Source organism: Pristis pectinata, chromosome 7 (genome assembly GCF_009764475.1).
Source record: "Pristis pectinata isolate sPriPec2 chromosome 7, sPriPec2.1.pri, whole genome shotgun sequence".
NCBI lineage: Eukaryota > Metazoa > Chordata > Chondrichthyes > Rhinopristiformes > Pristidae > Pristis > Pristis pectinata.
Genome location: NC_067411.1, coordinates 67,105,765 through 67,125,363, shown reverse-complemented (window position 1 = coordinate 67,125,363; position 19,599 = coordinate 67,105,765).

Below are 19,599 nucleotides of genomic sequence, written 5' to 3'. Positions count from 1 at the left end.
GGTCTCAACCTGAAATATCGACCATCTCTTTGCCTCCATAGATGCTGCTTAATATGCCGAGTTCTTCCAGCAGTTTATTTTCAGCTCCAGATTCCAGCATCTACAGTCTCTTGTGCCTCTATTAAAATGTTTCATTGATTGTAAAGCACACTTGAGGCTGTGAAAGCCATCAATACAAATGGCAAATAAATGCTGAACAAAGTACAAAAATTTGTACTTTTTCAACAATATGTTAAGCAGAGGTATTTTACCCCCTGGGAGTTCTTTTGCCATAACACATTGGTTTTGAAATTCCATGGCAAAAATAATCAAGAAGGGTATAGAAGGGGATGCCAAGGTGTTATGATCAAAATTATATTTTGACTGCATTACTCCAGTGACATTTAAGATCCAATAAAAGAAGCATTCAGTCAGTGGTAATATAGTTTGTATCTCTGAAAATATTATTCACTTTTAATTAATTATAGATTGAGTAGAAGAGAAGTAGGTGCTAATTTTTCCTGTATTAACCTAGAAGAAAAGAGAAATTTGGGTACAACGATATTGAAGGAGAAATACTTAATACACCAAAGTTACAACATAAATGATCTGTTTAACCCATCAATTATATTTACTTATGTCCATTCAACCCTTTTCTTTCAACATCTGATCAATCCAATGCCGAGGATAAATTGCAAAGAATCACAACTCTCTGTGCAAAGAACAAAATCTTGTTACATGTTCTAAATCTCTTACATTTCAGTGTGTTCTTCCATTTGTTTTTGAGTTCTTAACAAGTGGAAACTGTCTGCTTCTATCAATCCTTTTCCATCCTTTAATAATTTTAAATACTTTTAATATATAGGCCAGAATGCCATGTTGATTTAGTGGAAAGCTAGCTGTTTTCTACTTACATTTCTGCATTTATAGTCACTCCAAAGCCTAAGTGTTTACCTGCAGTGTGGAGGCCAACACTGCATAATAGTACTCTGAGAACTTACAAAATGCTTCTCTTCACTACTTTATTGGCAGCATGAATCCAGTTAGAGTAAATAGGCTTAAATAGCAAACATAAAAACATCATGGCAACATGTTAAACAGCAATCTGTTAATTCTAGTACAGTAAATCCTGCATTTTAATGTAGGATTTTCACTCCCCTTGCCTTTATGCAGAGAGTACACAATAGGAATCTCTACAATACTAGTCAGTAAATTTACAAACACTAGAATGAATAGGTGGGAAAATGAGGAGAGGGAGTATTGAATTTCCTGATATCTGCTCCTGACAAACACCAGAGACACTGAAGCAGCCAATCCCCCACCCCCAACCCCCTACCCACCATGTGGTGACAGTTGTTTGAGAATAAGGCACTAAATTTAACAACCCCATAAAATTTGCATGGGATTGCTGTGCACCATTAACTAGGGGCAGTTGATTGCAATCCAGGCAAGGTCAAAGAGCAGCACCTCATCTTCCAACTTGGCACATCTCCTTCTGCTTCCATCCCCTGCAGGCATACCTTCAACACCCTCCATCTGTCATCAGGCACCACCACCACCCATGTCATTCAATCGCTCCTGATCTACACCCAATCACAATGTTCATTTATTCACTCCACTCCACCTACCTATCTCTGCAATTTATAACTTGCTCTATTTTTAAGTTTTCCCAATCTTGATGAAAAATCATTGATGTGAATTATCACATGTGTCTTTCTCCACAGATCTATTTCCTATGTTTTCTCTTATTATTTCAGATTTCCAACCTTTATAGTGCTCTGCTTTTGACTAACTCTGCTGTTGATTTGCCAGTTGCCAGGGGTAGCCAAATTGGCTTAAAATCAGCCTGTACTACATGTTTGATCAGGGAAACGTTGAAGAACAGCATAGTATAGGAGAGACTGGATTCTAAGGAATATTAACTACATGGGCCATTTTACTGGAGAAGGTGCAAAGTAAGAGAGTCTGCACCTACAGGGGTCCAAGAGACATGGTCAGAAGGCAGCAGGATTACAGGACTCCAGAGGTCAAAGCCAGAAGTCAACTCCCACAACTTAAATACAGTGCTGCAATAAATTGAGTGTTCAGATCAGGGAATGCATCTACGATCCTTTCAAATAAACTACCAGCTTCAGATATCACTCAGTTCACTACATCTTATCACGCAGCTAACAACATCCAACAATCAGAATTTATACATTATATTCATTGACTCCATCACACCCTCACACACCCGGTATTACTGCAAACCTCACAAGCACATCTTGCGGATTACAAAATACTGCCAACTATTCGACAATAGCAGCCATAACACCCAATCAGAATCCTCAATATTCAATGACACACTTCCTCTGACTTGTAGAACAGGATAATGCACAACTGGAGGCGGCATAAACTCACTGGGAGGCGGAGAGGGAGAAGCACATCTGCATGTCCTAACTTCATTAGAGGATCCAGTGGTTCCCATTATTAAGCTAGTTGTTGCTGAGGCTGTGACCAGAGGATGACCATTGAAAACAACAGTCCTCATAAACTATTCTCTCTCCCCTGCCCCTTAGTTCGGAAAGTGCCTCTTTTAACTTCAGTTTCTCCCCAGCACACTTAATGTCATGTCTTTTCCATATTGAACTGCAGTGTGGCCAGACAGTAGAGGAAGAGCAAGAATATAGCAATGATGAAGACACTCTGTGACTTCATTTAATACTTGCAGACCACAGCTTAGATGCTGACATTATATTTAACCTTGAATAAAGCATAACCATGGGGCCATCATGTGGCTAGACCAGGGATGAGTGACTAAAGCAAGGGAAGGATTGTTTGGAAAGTCCTGTATATTTATTTTCTCTTACTTTTGCATTGTGATGAAAGCGGCAGAGGGAAGCTGGAACGTAAGGCTGTTGGGGAATGGGGAATGGGGAGTTGGGGTTTGTCAAAACTGCCTTGTCCCTTCCTTTTCCTCTTCTTTATTCTCCTTCTCCTCCCTCACAAGGTCCTGTTTGTCAGCTGCTCAGCAATAAGCCAATGTTTATGACAGTCGTCTCAAGGTGGCAAGGTTGTGTAGTGAGCCACAGATCATTATGAATGTTGACACACTGCTACTTCACAGGGGCATTCCAGGGAGTAGGCCAGCAGGATACCAATGGCCTGCTCTATAGATTTCATGTCACAACATGCTCATGGGCTATGAACCATCATCAACAGTTAGTGGATGGTCCTTATTGCCCAATAACTACCATTGGCCTTCCATCATGGCTCAAATGCAACTACCACAGTGGACAGCAGCAGAACAAAGCCATTGTGGCAGTTTTTCTGGCACCATCTGTCATCATCTTACTCCTTTTACCCACGTGCCCCGTTTCCATGAAATAATAGAAAAAAAAGAATTACAAACATAATTACGTGTGCAAAGCCATTCTGGCAGTTTTGTGGCAGGATTTCTGGCAATGACCAATATGGCCAGGTGAGTAGTGAAGGAATCAGATCCCTTAGTTTTCATGCAGGGCAGAGATAACCCCAGAGATATTGCAAAGTGATATACTGCCATCAATTGCATCCTGCTGTGTGGTTAAGCCTGCACTTTTACCAATTCTCCCTCCCCTCTCTGCTTAGGGTGTGTTGCAAGAGAGAAGGAAATGTAGTTCTCTTTGAATAAGAGCATTAATAACTTCCATCATGTAACAAAGGACAGCAAACTGCAAGATATTACAAATATCTCTAGCTCCAGCTGGAAGGAGCCAAATACGTAAAAGGTCATTGTCATGATCACCTTGACAAATACTTGCAAAATAATTCCTGCCCCTCTCTGAGGTCGGAGCTCATGTAAATTTCAGTAAGAACGTCCTTCAGAAACCCAGTGTGATACCAACATCCTTCAGAAACCGAGACCTGAAGCAGCTATAGAACGCATGAAGCGAAAACAGCAGCAACAGCCAGAAGAAATCAACCAACAACTATTTGTAAGCAAAAAGCAGTTGGTAATTCCATTAAATGGTGTGGATGAGGAGCTTTCCTGCTACTGAACATGTTTTCAGCAATGTGAGTTTAAAAGAGAGTGTTAGCTGAAGCTTTGATCTCCAAGATGGCAGCAAAGGCATCACACTGATGACCTTCTGATCTGCCTGCTCTGGATCCTTCTGGTGGGCATTCACAACACACTTTAATGTCCTCATCAATGTGGTGTCTGTGGATGCCATTTTGAAATTCTAAGGGCGTTCATAGCACTTTAAAATGGACAGCAGCAATGACAAATTCTTCGATTTTTCCTAATCATGTTTATCATCTTACCCCTTTTACCCATGTGTTCTGTTTCCATTACATAATGGCAAAACAGAATTTCAAACATACGTGTGCAAATAAAGAAAGAAAAAGAAGGAATATTACAAAGAATATTAACATTGTATCTACTTGGCTAAGTTGAATTAAACCATCTGTTTTCTTGCGTCTACAAGATTTATATTTTAGGGGACTACCAAATTCAAAGCTAGTAACACAGCATTCTTAGTTTAACAGTAAATATTTCCAAAAATATAAACAGTTGTACTCATTGTATTCTATTGAAAAAGCAGATTGTTAAGTTTCCTTGGCTGACTGCTTGCAATGGGTTACATTACTAAAGGGAAAATGTCCCAATGAATTATAACTTGTGCAACTTTCACAACTACCACTAAAACTTTCTGGCAAATGGAAAATGCCACATTGTTCCCTTCCATGCTTCACAATTATAAACAGTTATTTTATTAAGAACACACAAACACCCTGTAGGTAATACATGTGCACATAACAGAAATCAACCCCAATATCCAGTAACATAATGACACAGAAAGAGCTTAAAATCTTTCAAAAAATGGTTAACTCTTTCCCAGACAAAATAAATGGATACTTCTAAGAACTTAATTTACAGACTCATTAGAAAATATTTATCCACTGGATCAATTACTTAGGTTATGTCAGCAAATACAAAAGATAGGGCTAGAAGTTCCCCTGTAGCTGGAGGGGATGGTAATAGCTTGCTCTGGGGTGTGTTAATGACCATTTTGTTCATGGATTCATTGCAGCAGAATTCAGCAACACCTGAAGCCCAGAACAGGAGAAACTATTGAATTGCTTTGCATGTTGAACTGTTGCAGACTGTGCAAAGAAAAATAGCAGGGCAGTCTGGCAGGGGGGCCTGATCAGGGGTATTATAAGGGATGAAGTTCTTGGTGGAGAAAGGTCATCAGGTCAAATTGCGGAGGGCGAGGGTTTGCAGCTTGATAGGGAAGGGGAGAGTAGCAAGGGTGGTGTCAGAAGTCCAAAGTCCAGTCAGGTTCATGATTTGAGGGAAGTGCGGGTATGATGGTCAGAAGTCCAAAAAGAGCCTGGTGGGATGTTAATCGGTGATGGTGGGTGGGCATTTGGGTGATTAGTAGGTGGTGATATCCACTGAGTGTGTAGAGTGTGCGCTGGTACTGTGGAGGGTGGTGGTTGATAGTGTGAGGTCATATGGTAAGTAATCACATTGAAAGTTCATACTTGAGAAGGGCTCCCAGCATCAGACTCTAATCTGTTCAAGGAGCCCTCGTCGAATATCTGGTTATTTTGGGACTGTCCAATGTCAGATGCACATCAGAACAAAGAGACCTAATTTCCTCGGCAATGCTGCAAAGGATCTTTGCACAGGGTACTAATAAAAAAAAACATGTTTTTGGCATAAGACAACTTGCAATTGGAGTGACCACTCACATTTCCAGAGCAGCTTGACTTGACCTGGAAATGCTCGCAATTGCACTCGATTCACGAAATAATCAACCTTCACTCACATAATGCTGAAATATCATATTCATCTGAATGTAAGATGTGGAGGGGAATTATTATTCAAATAAATTAATCTTTATATAATATAAAATTTGAATAGATTTTCAATTTCCTTAAGTGAATAATTGTAACTCAGATACAAAGCAGTAAAATATTCAGTGACTAAATTACACTATGTATCTATCAGAGATTTTTCAATAATTTCAAGTGAAGAGCCTTATTTATTCTTAGTCATAATTTAGTGGTGCATAATTACTTTGTACAGGCAGTTGGAATTATTTATCTCTCTGTATGCAACATTCTTTTGATTTCATTCTGCACACAAAATAATTTGACAATGAACGCCTTGCTTTGGAGAATGAAATCATGATGTTCATGCATTTGTTCAGTTGCTCATATGCATCACTATTTACTTAAGGTATCAAGGATTCCTGAGTTTGCACAGGCAAAAAGGAGCACAATTGGAATTTTTCAAAATTGGTCCAAATATCCACATTTTGGAACAGTTTCAATCTCTGTTTTTAATATCAGAGCTTATCCTGTTAGTCAAAGGAGGAAGGCAGTTCCACAATGGGATGTATTGTACTAATTTATCTAACATAAGGTTATGTACCGGAGGATTAAGTATGTAGTCTTATTGTGAGAATGAAATCATCCATTTGCTGGAAGTCAAAAGAAATCAGGCTTTGGCCTCCTTGGATAAGTCTCTAGGAATCTAGTTGCTTGTGATATCAATGTGCCTGATTTTGAGATGGTAATGCTAGAATTAATTTTAACTCTTTGCCCATTGAAAAGTGGTGGGGTTGGCTGAAGCACTGATTTTTTACTTTTTTGAAGTCAATGCAAAGTAATTTTCGATAGCACAAAAAAGTTTTCAACCAAATCCTATGAAATTCTTTGTTAAAATTGCTTCCAATCTGCCAGAATTAATAAATTTGAGTCTTTGTAAAAAGTAAAATATAACATCCGTGGCCCACATAATATTGGTTGTGTGGCCCTTTAAGGATTGCAGCATATGACCAACTGGACTCTATATATTGTAACAATGTTTAGGTAGGGAGCATGGGTAGAAAGTCTCTCTCTACATATCCAGTTGTTTCTGTGTAGCGACTCACAACGGAGGGAGGGTTTGTGCCTCTCTGTAAGCTCTTTTAGAATCATGGTGTCATAAAGCCACACAACAGGGAAACCAACCCATCAATCCACTGAGTCCACACTGACCATCACCCACCCACTTACACTAATCCACTTTTTATTATCTACACATTCTTATCAACTCTCCCAGAGTCTACTCTTGACCTACACACCAGAGACAATTTACAGCAGTCAATTAACCTACCATCCTGCACTTCCTTGAAATGTGGTAGGACACCGGAGCACCCAGAGGAAATCCACACACTCACAGGAGGATGTACAAATTCCACACAGGCAGTATCTGAGGTCAGGATTAAACCCAGTTCCTTGACACTGTGCGGCAGTGACTCTATTAGCTGTGCCACTGTGCCACCATTTATTATTGTTTAACAAAGCACACTGTTAGTTTAACTTACCAGCTTTTCTCCCAAAATTGATACCAATCTATAAAGATGCTATCCTAATAGAGTCATACAGGATGGAAAGAGGCTATTTGACCCACCAAGTCCACCCTAACTATCAAGCACCCATTTACACCAATTCTGCACTAAACCTATCCCCACATTCCCCTCAACTCCCTCCAGATTCTACCACACTAACGGAAATATACAGTGGCTAATTAACCCACTAACCTGCACACCTTTCGGATGTGGAGGAAAACTGGATCACCCAGTGGAACTCACGTGGTCATAAAGTGAATGTGCAAACTCAATACAGACAGCAGTGGAGATCAGGATTTAATCTAAGTGGGCCAGAGTTGTGAGGCAGTAGCTCTCTAATCTTGACAGGAATACTGCAAAGCTTTCCACACTGCTTTGAAATACAAGTGTTTTATCAATTTGGATTATAAGGCTAAACACGTCTTCATTCAGCTGAAACTAAAAGACTAAATGGTGGAAATAAGCAGCACCTGCAAAGAAAAGTGGCAAATTTGTGTGCATTGAATATATATCCATCAAAGATGACAACAACATTGTCAGTTTGTTCAAATGACTCGGAAAATAAGCACAATACTTTGCCACTGTGAGGAATTGGATTCTACTCCAAATAGGTCACTATTGAAATCAGACACATTCTACATGGAATGAGGTTGGATACCTGCCACTGCAGTCCTGTGCAGTAGATAAAAAGCTATTTTAAAAAACCTAACACCAAAGTATATTAACTTTTATTAGTGGAACTGCAGCTATGGAACACAGCTGCTTCTCCCAACATCTGGCATGATGCTGTGGGTAAAAATTGTGTTCTAGATGTGCAAATGGGCATTTTTAAAGGACATGTCAAGTTACAAAATAGAATAATCCAAACTCCCCAGACCAATTATTTGCATATCACCTGCAATGGTGCTGTTCAGGTGATGATGGATTCAGAATTAATTTACTGCCTTCCTGCTAATCCACAGAAGGATGGTTAAAACTAGAATCACTACTTTACTACCTCTCCAGCAGTCTCAGCTGGCCTTATTCTCTGATAGCTTAAGGTATTCTTTGGTAAACTCATTGGAATTGGTAGATGCGTTATCTGGCTAGGTAAAAAGACTGTAAGTGTAGTACATGGAGATGGAAAAAAAAGGAAAAACTGAGGGGAAAGTAAAACTAAAATGAGGTAAAATTTCATGGGTATTATTGTGTAGCAAATCATCATCAGCTACCCATCACCTTTGTGTCAATTCAAAATGTATGTGTCAATGTTGTGTGAGTTAAATTTCTATTGAAATTTGGCACTAATATTAAACCAGTTCCAGAGGTGAGAAACCATAGGATTGAGTGTGACACCACCTTTACACCCAAACCAAGAAGACTCTCAAATGCTTTAATTGAGAATAAAATTGGGTGGGCTGTAAAACTTTCAATTTCCAGACTTGAAGGTTAGGATAAAATTACGTGACTGATTTAATTGAAAATTGAATTGTTGGAAGGAATCTCCCAAGGCATGGTTGTAATCTGATCCAATAGTCAACTTTTAAGCTCTTGGAGCAACAGCTGGTCACACAAGACATTGTAGTGGTAGTTAGGATCACATTGATAGCTGATGTTCAAATATTTGTCAACCAGTGTCTTTGAACCACGTGTTTATATGACTAGACCAACAATGAGAATCTTCAGCTAACTTGCTAAACCTCAGTGATTGTGCAACGTATTTTACCAGCTTGCTAGGTGAATGGAAGGCCAAAAGATACACAATTGTTCACCTGTCCGCAAAAGTAAAATTGGAAAGAAAGAAGGTCACTCAAACAGGATCAAATCTTCTAACAACACATTGCATTTATCAAAAGAATGTAATCCTAGACCAATAGTCCTATAAGCAAATAAGAATTTTGATACAAGAACTGACAGAAATCTCCAAATATATCATATTATTTGAAAATGTAGCAATACCGAAAAGCTGTGTCTTACAAAAGGGAATTAAGTTCACCTTCAAAACGATTTTCATTCCTTACCTTACTTGTCTAGAAATTACTATTAGTAACTTCAGCATACTAAAGTACAGTAGTAGGGTGGCACAGTAGTTAGGGCAGCACAGTAGTGTAGCGGTTAGAGTAACGCTATTACAGTGCCAGCGACCCAGGTTCAATTCCACCGCTGTCTGTAAGGAATTTGTACGTTCTCCCTGTGTCTGCGTGGGTTTCCTCCGGGTACTCCGGTTTCCTCCCACATTCCAAAAAGATGTACGGGTTAGGAAATTGTGGGCATGCTATGTTGGCACTGGAAACATGGCGACACTTGCGGGCTGCCTCCAGCACATTCTCAGACAGTGTTATTTGTTAACGCAAAAAGACGCATTTCACTGTGTGTTTTGATGTACACGTGACTAATAAATAAATAATCATAATCATCAAATGTTCAGCAGGTTCACATGATATTGATTGTCATTTGAATGCTGTTATATATTTATTATTTTTAAATAGGTTAATGCCTTTCTTAAATAAATGTTTGAAAAAATATCCCGTATAATATTAAAAGGTCACTTACCCATATATGCAATATTTGTAAATTATAGCATACCATGATAATGATGAGGGAGGAAATGTCATTAATTTCTATTCATAGACCTTTGGATAAGAATTATATTTGTCACCATTCTAATGCAGTCTTTTTTGTGACTAGTGTGCACTAGAATTGTGGTCCCTTGCCTTCCAAGAATAAATTCCCTCTTCAACCTTTTTTAGTTGCTAGTTCTAATTGTCAAAATCATTATATCATCACAAATTTTTAGCTAAATCACTGAAAAGGCTTTTATTATGACTAAACATATGTATTATATAATATTGATGGCTACATAAATACAAGGAAACTGCAGGTACCCAGCCATGACTGGCACTTAAAAATTGTTTTAACATTATCAGCAGCACTGGCAAATCAGATTGGATCAGAGCATCAATTTTGCAGCATGGGCACAAATTTGGTCAGAATTTCAATTGCAAATTGTGAACACAACACTGTAGCACGCTTCACACTTTTTAAAATTGAGTTGTCATGAATATCCTTTTGTAACTCAGGTTTGTTCTTGCCCTGTCATACAAGTCACATGAATCCACCTAACACATTGCGTGAACCATGCAAAGGAAACCTGGTGTGAACAACAGGAAGAACCCATTCCCTAGGCACTTTGCTCCTGCAGTGGACCTTCTTAGCCAGCTCTTCCAACTACCACTTCATTATTAATGACTCCCAATTATAGCAGACGTCTTTCCCCTCATCTATCTCCTTGACTAACACATCAGGAATGGCACCAATAACCTAGGTGCATATTTCCAAGGCCTGCTTTTGCTTGATGAAACCAATCCAAAAGAACGTAATGGCTTTTAGCTGAGGCTGGAGGCAAGTAGGATCACTTTTTTAAGAAATGCAGTCAGAGCAATCAGCTTCTATTGATGCCATCACACCCTATTCTGTGACTCTGAAATGATGATATGAGGTGCATGCACAAATTACAGATGCAGATTTCACCTTGTCAAGGTACCAAAAGGTTCCTTGTAATTGAACACTGACTGAATTTCTAAGCCAATGTTTATTATTCACCCTATTTGCCTTAAGGGTATTAAGAGTCAACCATGTAGTGTGAAACTGGCCTAGCAGGACAGGGTGATGGGTACTTTCACAAAGTATTAATTAATCATTTGGGATTTTATAATAATGGAGCAGCTTTTACAGTTTTTTTTCTGGAGTCTGAATATAAGTAACAAGATTTATTCAGTTCAGTTTCATAACTTGCTATGGTAGGATTTGAGCTCATGATTACGATGTGTCCTTGTCTATTTCTAGAACAACTTAGTTATCAAAACTGATGGAGAACTAAATGGTCTACTGCCACTAATCAGATTTTAACATTTTATTTATTATCTTTACTTCACTGGGAATCATCTCTGGAATATTTGCAGAATTTCTTCTCCCTATGGGCAGATAAACCTTAATTCAGGGAAATACAATAGATCCATTTTGAAGGTAGAATGAGGAGATATACTAAAATACCTTAAGGTACAGATCCAAGGAAACCGTGCTAATCCTTTTATGGTAGCTGTTTTAATGGCATATACTTGACTCTAGTAAGTCTAGTGAATAAGACAGATGAGCTCAGGGTAGACAAATGGAAATGTAATATAGTTATTATTGAAACGAGGCTTAAAGAACAGCATAATGGCAATTCAATGATCTTGGATACAGGGTTTTAGGTGAGACAGAAGAGGAAGGATTGCAGGTAGCAACTTAGGTTAAAGAAAAAAGTTAATGCAGTGCAGAGGAAAGATAAGCTGAAAAGGTCATTGAAGAAGAATAAATGCACTGGTAAATTTTTGAGACGTGATTAAACAGTAGAACAGAAAAAATGAGGGATTTCAACAATCCTATTATTAACAGGAATATTAAAAGTACAGAAGGACAGAATTCTTAAAGTGGACTCAGAACTTCTTTTAGACAGCAGGTTGCAATTCTGCACATAATTTAGGGAATGAGCTCGGCAGGTGGAATGGGGAAGCATTTTGCAGATAGTATAACATATCAATTAGATTTAGAATACTTATGAAAAAGGAAACAAATGGACCAAGAGTGAGTTTTCAATTGGGAAGATACTAATTTTACTAAGCATAAATTTGAATTAGCTAACTTGGACTGAAAATAGTTACCTGTGAGTGAATTGGTATCAGAATAATGCGAGATATTCAAGGATGAAAAAAGCAAGGATTCTAACCAAATACATTCTGATAAAAGAAAAGCATAAGTCTCTCAAAACTAGAAATCCGTGGAAGTCAAGAAGTCCACACTGGAGAAAAAAATTGAAAACTTAGATATCAAATGCTTAATACTTTGGTTTATTCAGGCACAAGATGTCAGTGTCATTGGTAAAACCAGCAATTAATGCATTTCCTTAATTGTTCTTGAGGAGATAGTGATGTCCAAGAGGTGTATAGAATATTAAAGGGTGAGAAAAGAATAAAAAATAGGAAACAAGGAGAGAGCAGGGGAAAAGATATAAGCAAGTAACATGTGCAGAAGTGGAGGATGTTTGTTTTGCACAAAATTAATTTCCAACTGCTTTAACAAGAAAGGGGAAAAATACAGACATTATTGATAAATAGACGGAGTGTGAAATATTGGAAAGGACACACATAGTAAGAGGGAAAACATTAAGGACTTGAGCACCTTTGAAAGTGAATAAATCATCAGACTTGAATGAAATATATCACAGATTGTTACGAGAAATAGGGGAGGAAATATCAGAGGCTCTGAGCATTATTTTCCAATCCTCTCTGGCTGCAGATATGTTTTAGTGACTGGAGGACTACTAACATTTTGCCATTGTTTAAAAAGGGGATGAAGGTCTGGACTGAGTAATTGCTCACCAATCAGCATTCATTTCCATGGAGGGTAAATCATTGGAAAACAATCTGGGAAACGGTATTAATCACCATTAGAAAGGCATAGTTTCCATGGTTTTCTGCGGAGAAGTTTTTATCTGAATGATATGAAGTTTTTTAGGAAGTTAAAAGGAGCATTTATGAGGGTAGCACTTTTGATGTAGTTATCGTGAATTTTAGCAAGGCATTTACAAGGTCTAACATGGCAGACTTGATCAGTAAATTAAAAGCACATGGGATCCAAGGGAAAGTGGCAAGCTGAATCCAAAATTGGCTTAGTACCAGGAAACAAAGAATAATGCTCAACGGGCGTTTATGTGTCTGTGAGGCTGTTTCCAGGGTGGTTCTGTAGAGTACAGCACTTTTTTTTTGTGATTTAGTTTAAAATAAAAGAGCCTGCTAAAGAAGTTTGTAGCTGATATAAAAACTGGACTTGAGGTTGATAGCAACAATGTAAGCTATAGCCTTCAGGAAGATATCAATGCATGAATTACCAGATGAGCAGAAAGTGGGCAAGGCAATATAAAACAATGGTAGGATATTGAGAAGTGTAGATATACAGAGTCAGTACAGAGTCCACAGATCCACAGCAGTTAGATAATTGAGTAACTTGGATAATTTCCATTATTAAGCAAGGTATAAAATATAAGAGCAGGGAGGTTTTACCCTAACTGTATAAAGCACTAGTTATAAAACAACTGGAGCATTGCATTCAGTTCTGATCACCACTTTACAGGAAGGATGTGATTGTACTCAAGAGAGTACGGGGGAGGCTTGCAAGAATTTTACCAAGGCTGGAGAATGTTAGTTATGAGGTTGAACTTGCTTTATTATGGCACAAAGCAGGCTGGAGGGAGAGTTTATTGAGGTGGGTAAAATTGTAAAGCACCTAGATACTCAGAAGAGAGATTAACAACCAGATGACATAGATTTACGGTAATGGACAGAAGGATGAAGCGATGAAGAGAAACTTCTTACCCTCAGCTTGGAACACACTGCCTGAAAGGATGACAGAGGCAGAAAAACTTGTTGGATTTAATACTCATTTTAATAGTACTTGAAATATCCTACAAGGCCACAGACCAAGGGCTGGAAATTGAGAATAGGCTCAATCATTTAGTTGGCACATGCATAAGGGTCAAATGGGCTACTCTGTGTTGTAAATGTCTATTACACTTTAAAAATGCATAGTAACCTTAGTTGGAGTGTGTGTCTAATTCTGTCCATCACACTTTATGAAAGGTATTATGAAATGGGGTGCAGAGGAGATTTATGAAAATGGGATGGGAGATGAGAGACCAAAGGTAAATGGTAAATTTTATTCTCTTTAGAGGTTAAAGGGAGATTAAATAGCAGCATTCAAAACCATTAAGCCGACAAAAATTTGCAAAGAATTGTAAGTTGAAAAGGAATTATGCCACTAATTATTATAATCCATAACTAATTCCCCTTCCATGGCACCTTTCTGTGTAACCACAAGAAATGCAATGTCCTTTAAGTCCCGCCTTCCCATCTTCCTGAACATAAACAGTCTTTATAAATTAAACAGCAATGTAGTTTACTGCATACCAGCTAGGTATAATGCATACTAGGCAGCACAAATACAGACTTGGTGATATTTCCATCCACTGCACATGCTTGAGCTTCTGGTTACCTGTCACTTTAACAACCCATCCCACTCCTACTCTGAACTTCCTGTTCTTGATCCCTTACACTCTTAAGGAGCAGGTTTTCAATTTCATGTAGTTTGCTGCATATGGACATCACAACAGCTGTGGTGAAAGAGGTGGTAAAAGAAATGGAGAAAAAGTAAGAAGGAACGAGGCAACATCAAGAGCCACATTCTGGCTGGGCAGTCAGAGAACAATTAGTTCGACTGCACATTCTATGGACACAATTCCCTATTCCATTACATCTCTTATCTTATGTTTCCTATGTTGATGACATTACAGCACCCACTTGCTCACAGTGATAGAAAAAAAACATGATCAATACAGTTCAAACCCTATGTCTATATTGTATCAAAACTAGAGGGCATAGGTTTAGGGTAAGGGGTAAGAAGTTTAGAGGAGATCAGAGAAAGATCTTTTTTGTTCACTCAGAGGGCGGTTGCAATCTGGAATCCACTGCCTGAGTGGATGGTGGAGGCAGGTACTCTCACAACACAGCATTTGAATCATCAAGGCATAGAAGACAATGGACCAAGTGCAGGTAAGTTGGACTCCAGCTTCAATATGTCTTTTCTGGTCCTTGTGCACCTTCATACTGCTTTACCAGTGCTGATATCAGGCTGCTAATTTAATGGGATTGCCAAAGGTGGCCGCAGAAGGAATTGGTATTGTGACATTGGTGAATGATGAATGCTGACGTCTCAAGAGAGGGAAAAAGATTCATACTCATGGAATCACTTTCACTGGCTTGAGGCAGTGATCCTTGTCTTTTATTGGAGACCAGGATGCTGGAGTACTGTAAAGAACTGTGACATCTCGAGGTCCTTTTCCTCATTCATCCCTATGATGACGGCAACATTAACCTTCACTATTGCAAACTGACCTTGAATGAGTACAAGATACAGGAGCCTGAGGGCACATACCACCAGGCTCAAGGACAGCTTCTATCCCACTGTTATCAGACTATTGAACAGTTCTCTTATACAATGAGATGGACTCTTGACCTCACAATCTACCTTGTTATAACCTTGCATCTTATTGTCTACCTGCACTTCACTTCCTCCGTAGTTGTGATACTTTACTCTGTATTCTGTTGTTGTTTTTACCCTGTACTACCTCAATGCACTGTGTAATGAATTGATCTGTATGAATGGTATGCAAGACAAGTTTTTCACTGTACCTCAGTACAAGTAACAATAATAAACCAATATCAATACAATCTCAACTTGCCTGACGCAGTCTGAGCTCCAAACTGCACCACTCAGACCTTGAATAGCTTCTCTTTAGGCTGCAACGCAAACCAAAACACCTACCATAAGAATCGCTGCATGATTCTTTGGTCTAAAACCATTAAAAATTAGGCCCCACTCCCATACTGGGAAGAATGGGCTTGGGTTCTGTGCAGTGCCCAGTGCAAGGCTGGCGATAGATTCTTCCGTGTTCCTTGGAACTACTTTTGTGTTTTTCAGAAGCCTCCCAATGCACAAAGCATTCCATTACCTCCATTCAATACAAACCAGATTTTTTTCTACAGACCGTCCAAAAGTAGTCCTGAATTCTCTACTGCACAATATGTGTGTGATATTCCCCTCCAAGGAGCTCCTCTAGGGCTACACTTTCCCTCTGTGGGCCATTCATGCCCATCAAATTACCACATGCAAATCCTGTCTCTGAGCTAATCTCTGCAGTCTGCATATGATGTGTCTGAGCTGCTGGTGGCAGGTGTCAGATAAAGTGCCTTCATTTCTTTGTACTCATCCTACTGAACAGCCTGCCCAGCTGGGTTGAATGCCTTAACTAAAAGTGAAAGGCACTGCCACTAGGGTGGGGTTTTGGTGAGGGTCGGGATGGGATGTAAGAGGTGTACACTCACACTATCTGCAGCTTGTAAATCAAAACAGGTTGTGGAATGAGGAAATAGTGGAATATTTGGACTGTACTGTCAATGGTCTCAGCCATCCACACTCCCATTTGCCTTGGACTCTGTGATGGCTGCACCAGCTAGGGCTAGCACTCCCTTTGATTGGCATGTGAGATGATGTAGGTATGCTTGATCCACACCAGTCTATTGTTGTTGGTGTTGGTTATGCATCAGCTTCTCCTCCAAAAGAGTTGAGTCTAAGTTGATACAATATTCTTGAGTGATGATTGAATTGCTGCCAGTGTGTGTGCAGTCAGTGAGATACAGGTCTAAAGTTTGGAGGGATGGTGAGTGTGATAGACCCATGAAAATTAGGTTTCATTGATAGAGATTTTAGGCTGGTGATTGCTGGCAGTGTATAAGATTAGTGGTTCTGTTGAAGGAATATGGTATTTGAAGTAACATTCACTGACCTTGACCATGTGTGTGCTATTTTGTCTGGAATAAACTCCTCCATCTGTTTCAGCTGTAATACATCTCCCCTTTAAAAGGTCCAACATAAGCTACTTGAAATTGAACCTTGTGGTAATGTGCCAACAGAGCAATTAGCACAAGATAGTACTAAAATCATGATGAATGCCTTCACATATCTTGAAGGCCATTTGGAGTTTATGTGCATCTCCTGCATCAAGTTAAGTGAGCATGGGTTAAGCTTATGCTACAATTCCAGCTCAGGTTTTCCAGACCAATTCCCTATGATTCCAGTCCCTAAAATGTGTTCTGATTGTGAAGAATGGGTATTTGATCAACATACAAGAGGCTGAGGTGGAATTCTATCCCAGTATGAATCACTCCCTCCAGAAGAGGAGATGTAAGAGAAGAAAATAGGAAGGTAGTGGAAAAGACAGATATACTTCTATATACTCAGCTGGGTTGTGTCATTTTAAAATGTTCCCACAGGCAACTAAAAGAAAAATAACATTACTTCAACGTTCCCAGAAATAATTCAGTTTCATTTAAATTGCATATCATTTTTCTTTTCAGTAACAAGCTGTCTGTAACGTATGCTGATGTAATTTTTTCCAGAATCATGGAGGTAACAAAGGTTCCTTGAAAAGGGATTGTATGAGCAGCAGAAGTCATTCTGATGGCTTTTTTCATTAGTTTTCATCGTTTTTGTTGACTTTCAGAACAGCAATTTCCTTCATTCAAAGCCAACCATTAATAATGGCACATTACACAAACAAGGATTGTCAGCATAATTCATGTCCATCTGTCAATCTATAAGTATCACTTTAGTATAGTGGAGCCTCAGTTACCTGGTGGATAATGGAAGTGTGCAAATATTTAATGTTCCACTGTTCAGACTGTTGCAAAGGATAAGGAGCACACTGTACTTCCAATTACAAACATTGACAGTTGACTAGATTCAGAAGGTTGAAAGGTATTTCACATAAATTTGTGTATGCTTTATTTGTACTCTACAAAACAGCTCAAGTGAAATTGTACAGGAAATAATGAAAAGCTTTCAATTAATCAGACCTCACTTGTCTCGATCCCCGTGTCTTACCCTACACTGGTTTCCATCTTAGTGTACAGACTTCCACTGGTCTGGATGCACCAGCTTTCTGCTAATTCCAGTTTAGTATGTGAGCAGCAAAGTTTCCTTCCACACCTTACAACAGAAATTGTTATGGAGGAGTGGAGCTATGGTGGGACTCCATACATTGAAGTTTCCTGTTCACCAGTAACTCTCCATTTAGTTGATCCTTGTAGAATAAATGAGATTTTTATCATTCAACAACTAATGATTCCAAAGAAAAAGATTTTTAAAACTATTTTTATCTCAAGCCAGGATGATGACCTTTGATTTCTGGGCCTGCTGGTAACACTGAGTTTTCAGTTTTATTCATATTCTGGGTCCAAATTTGGATTCAAAGGTTCAAAAACAGCTCCCTTTTGGAGCTAAATCTTAATAATGTTTAAATGTAAGGACCTCAAAACTAAACTTTAAGTAAAATCATATCTTCAAGTCTATATTCTTCCACCCCACTGTGATAAGACTATTGAACGGTTCCCTTATACAATGAGATGGACTATGACCTCATGATCTACCTTGTTGTGACCTTGCACCTTATTGCACTGCACTTTCTCTGTAGCTGTGACACTTTACTTTGTACTGTTACTGTTTTTACCTGTACTACATCGATGCACTTTGTACTAACTCAATGTAACTGCACTGTGTAATGAATTGACCTGCATGATTGGTTTGTAAGACAAGCCTTTCACTGTACCTTGGTACAAGTGACAATAATAAACCAATACCAATACCAATATTCTGGTCTCAATTTTAGCATAATTTAAGATCTACTTTTTACCCTTCTTAAATCATAACAAATCTTCTCAAATCACTGACTGTCCTTTTATTCTCCTGGAAGATTAGTTAGTCATTTCTTAGTTTTTAACATTCTGTCACACAATTGAACATGTAAATATAAGGAGCTTGTTGGTTTATGTAATTGATAATGAGTAGGATCCATTCAGAATAGTGATCTATTAATGAGTGGTGCCTTACACAGCCTTACTGGAGATTAAATGCAGACTTAATGATGGATTTCTCCACATAAACTATCAGCATAAGATCTGGATTTATTTTTACCTGAACATCTAATCTATTTTTAGTCTGCCTTTATTGCTTGTGTTGCATATTTCCATCGTAGTATTGTCACCCAATGGCAAGGTCAGTGAGGATTAAACAAAATGTCCATTCTTCTTAGGCTGTCCCTCAGGATTGAGGATGACTTACTTCTGTGCTGGTTTTATGGATTCTGATGTGACTAATTAGCTCAATGTGGGAAGCACAGACTCTCCCACAGATGGGCCAGGAGGTGCATGATAGGACAGGTGGGTGAGTAGTTTGTGAGGTGGTCCATTTGTTCTGCTGCTTGCATAGGGCTTCTGGATGCTCCCTTTGTGTGAACATGAGGTTCTCAGTATCATCACAAGCATTCCTTCTCCACTGAGCAGTCATGAGCCAGAAATTCCCACAGATCAGTGGAGATGATGCATTTTTTCAAGGAAGCTTTGAGCACATCCTTGAATCTGTTCCTCTGCCTGCCTGGTAATCTCTTCCCATGAGGGAACTCGGAATAGAGCATCTGTTTTGGAGTCCAGTGTTGGGCCTGTCTGAAGTAGCCAACTGGATATAACTTGAGCCTTCAGGCTTAGGGTACTCATCTGGGAGAGAACACTGACACGGGTTCGCTGTCCCAGTAAATTTGGAGGATTTTGTGAATGCTCCATTGCTA